The sequence below is a fragment of the Ursus americanus genome, chromosome X (assembly GCF_024610735.1).
Source record: "Ursus americanus isolate L20-20 chromosome X, mUrsAme1.1.p, whole genome shotgun sequence".
NCBI lineage: Eukaryota > Metazoa > Chordata > Mammalia > Carnivora > Ursidae > Ursus > Ursus americanus.
In genome coordinates this window covers 16774759-16778590 of record NC_142164.1, presented here as the reverse complement: position 1 = coordinate 16778590, position 3832 = coordinate 16774759, and the positions used below count along the sequence as shown (strand labels likewise).

Genomic DNA, 3832 nt, shown 5'->3' with positions numbered 1-3832 from the left:
TTAGCACATACAGGGGCTCAAGGCTATTTTGTATAATCACCCTATTGTCTGGATAGAGAATGTGGTCAATTTAATAACATACAACAAGACAAAATGGGAAAAACAATCACCCTGAACCCCCCTTCCTGGTCAAGGTACTAATTCCACCCGGGCTTCTTGCTCGATCATCCGGCTCTTACATACATATTCTTACACACTTCCAACGAATATTTATTATCAGTTAAGCCCTGATTCAGGATCCCAGGGTGGGGATCACCCTGTGTCTAGGTCCCACCCTGGGAGAAGGAGGGAGGACAGAGGAGAGGTGGGTGGAGCCAGTTCAGATCTTCCCAGGAAACCTGCCTTCTGCCCGGCGGTCGTGCAAGGCTGACACCCAGGATGTGGGGCAGCGGGACTTGTACACACACCTATGCCACTGCCCCACAGAGACATCACCTCCTTTGGCTGTCACTGCCTTCTTACAGCACTGGACGTCCAGGGAGTTCTGCCAGCAGTTCCTGGTCTGGTTCACAAGGGGCAGTGTGGTAGCTCTTGATAGAGGTCTTGACGTCTTCTGCCACAGAGCTGACCCCTAAAGACACCACTGAGGCAGCCTGCAGCTCCACGTGACCCTCAGCCAAAGCACTTAAAAAAAATTTTTTTTGAAGTATAGTTAACACTTTGAGAGAGAGAGAGCACAAGCAGGGGGAGTAGCAGAGGGAGAGGGAGAAGCAGTCTCCCCGCAGAGAGCCGGAGGGGGGCTCGATCCCAGGACCCGGAGATCATGACCTGAGCCAAAGGCAGACGCTTCGCTGACTGAGCCACCCAGGCGCCCCTGAAGCACTTTTTAACCAGTGTTCCTCAACCAGCCTCTTGGAGCAATTTGTGGCAGCCAGTGACAGAAATGGGGTTACTGCCTGTGCTCTGCCAGCCTGCGACTTAACCTGGGACTCCTTCTGAATCCATAAAGGACACTAGAAGTCATCTAATCAGGACCCTTTCTTGTATATGGTTTATTCTGTGCCAGACACGGTGTCAGGCAATTGAGAAACAGAGATGAACAAAAAAAAAAAAAAAAACCCTCTGACCTCTAGTTATGAACAGTCTGGTGCCTAAGACAAATGTAAAGCATATAGTGTGATAGGTGTTAACAGAGACATAAATTGAAAGCGTTGAGGTGACTGCTGTCCCTGGGGAGATCAGGGAAGGCTTCCCAGAGGAGACCCTGCAGCTGGCTGTTTCCAGTGGAAAGAATGGAACGGAAGTGGCAGCTTGGAAGGTAAGGTTGCTGAGGTAGTCTTCTCTGAGGGCACAGGCTGGGCCCCAGCCCCCAGCCTCTAGCACCGTACTGCTCAGGATTTTAGGCAGGCCTCTGCCAGGAGACCCCGAGCTCTTTATCCAGCCGGCTTCCAGCACTGCTCTTGGCCCAGGGTTGGGATCACCAGATTTAGCAAGTAAAACTGCAGGCCACCCAATTAAATTTGAATTTTGGCTAAGCAGTCAATATTCTGTAGTATAAGTATGTCCCCAGAATATGAATAGGACATACTTATACTACAAAATATTTGTCGTTTATCTGCTGTTCGAATTTAACTGGGCATCCTGCATTTTATCAGGCTGCTCCACGTAGAGTAAATACAGATTTGTGGGAGTAAGCAAGTGGGAGAAGAAGGGAGGAAAGAAGAAAGGAAGGGCCGAAGAGAGCTAGTTCGTTGGTGCAGGATGAACAGGAAGACTTGCAGATTTGAGGAAAGCAGATTTGTCAAGACCTAAAAACCACACAAAATCTGGCCTTCACATAACTTCTCACTATTTCCTTTCTGTTTTCATTCTTCCAGTTCTGTTGAAACATAATTGGTATATAGCACTGTATAAGTTTGAGGTATACAATACGATTTGATACATGTATCTCTTGCAAAATGATCATCGCAATAAGTTCATTTAAAATCTATCACCTCACATAGCTACATTTTTTTCCTGTGATGAGAATTTTTCCGGTCTACTCTCTAAGCAGCTTCCAAATACACAATGCAGCACTGCTTGCCATAGTCTTCACGTTGTGCGCTACAGCCCCATCTCTGTTTGCAGTTCCATATAGTGCAAGATAAAGTTGTTTCCCCCTTTTTCGTTAAAAAGTCTGCCCCCGTGTGGTAGGAAAAAAGAATCAGGCCAGAAGCCTTAATTCTGGTCTTTCACCTCTTTGGGGCAAAAGGCCCCCACAAAGGCCAGCGATGTGGAAAGCAGAATGTGATGCCAGGAGTTTGTGTGTTAGTTTCTCTGTTTACGTGGGGAGACAGGGGAGGAATGAGCAAGCAATGAACAGACGATATGAAGAGTATTGTTAAAATAGCTTTAAAATTTTGCTCAAAACACACTTGCAACTTTGTACAAACCAGCATAATCTGTTTCCAAGCTGTTTGGGTCAGAAAGCAAGTTAAGAGACTTGCCTAAAATTCACGCAAGAGAATATTTAAATTGACACCCACGTTACAAACAGTCAAGTACCATTTGAACGTTGTCAATTAAAAAGCCACCGTGGGGATCTTGGATGTGAAGAAAGCCTGGTTTGCGTGCCCTCTTCTAGTCATTAACCTTACAGGCTGGTAGCCCGATGCCCAGGCTGAATCCGCCACTTCCCAGGTAGGGGGTCGTCCTCCCCAGTGGAGGCTGCTCACTCTCCCCAGCCATGGGAGGAAGAGACCAGGCTGCCATTTGCCTCAGCTCCAAACTTTCCACGCTGCCATCATCCTGAGTAACTCCCGTGCCTCTGCGGACCCTCCTCGGAAAACCAGACCTCAGGGTTCCCGCCTCTCCTTTCCTCTGGGGTCTCACTCACAACCTCACAGCCCTCGCCCATGGACGCCCCTTCGGCTTTGCCGCCTCTGGGCACACCTCCTCTTTTGAAATCTCCGCCTCCAAAATGTCACTCTCAGACCGGGCCAGGACTTTTCGGCCTTCCTACTTTCTCACTTTCCCATTAAGCCCCTTCCTTGAACTTCCAGTAGACTTCCAGAATCCTGAGCCGTCCCCATTTTCCCAGCCTCTCCACCCCCTGGTGACTTCACATCCTTCTCTCAGCCTGGACTCCACACAGGATCCCTCGAAGTGCTTTCTCAGCAGCACCTGAACCCCTCAGCCTCTGTCAGCCAGGCCGACCACCCGTCTCCCCCTCCTTCGGGAGGGACGCCCGGCGCCGCCGAAGCAAGGGGCCCAGTGGGGCCGACAGGTGCCCTGGGAGCTCTCCTTCAGTTCCTGCAGCTGTCCTTCACCAGCCAGCTCTCCCTGCCCTTCTGCTCTTCCAAACCGCCGAGGCCTCTAGGACCTCAGCTTCCTCCTCGAGAACTGGGGCGACGACACCCCTGCTGAGGGAGGTCGTGAGGAGCAGCTGCGGGGTGTCTGGAAGCGGCCGGCCCCCACGCGCACCGCTGCTGTCCTGACCTGACGGCCGCTCGCCCCCAGAACCCACCGCGATCTGCAGCTCCCTCACTCCGAACAAATGCCCTTCTGTCGCGGAGGGAAGAGAGGCGCGGGGTATGGGGGAGCTGGGGAGCTGGGCCCCGCTCCACCTACACACTTGACCCATCCCCACGCCCCTGGACTAACTCGCCTCTAGTATCAGAGAGTGAGGGGCCCCTCCTCCCGGGCTCTGTCCATCACCTCTCTCCCCTGTGTGCTCACCCCAGCTCCTCAGCTCCGCTGCCCGCTCAGCCCTCTCCCCTTGTCCGCGCTTCCTCACCTCCCTGACCGCCCCCCACGTGCAGCTCGGTCCCTGCGCTCACAGCCCCACCGCGAGGTCACCAGTGCTGCTTAGAGCCGCTGCGTGCTCCTCCGCTGTCCCCCTGCTCGCCCCTGT

At 52.5% G+C, this 3832-nt stretch overlaps 1 pseudogene; it reads right to left on the bottom strand.

Moving 5' to 3' along the window:
• Positions 1–319: 319 nt before the first annotated feature.
• LOC148106838 (uncharacterized) lies at positions 320–3562 on the bottom strand (annotated as a pseudogene).
• Positions 3563–3832: the final 270 nt, after the last annotated feature.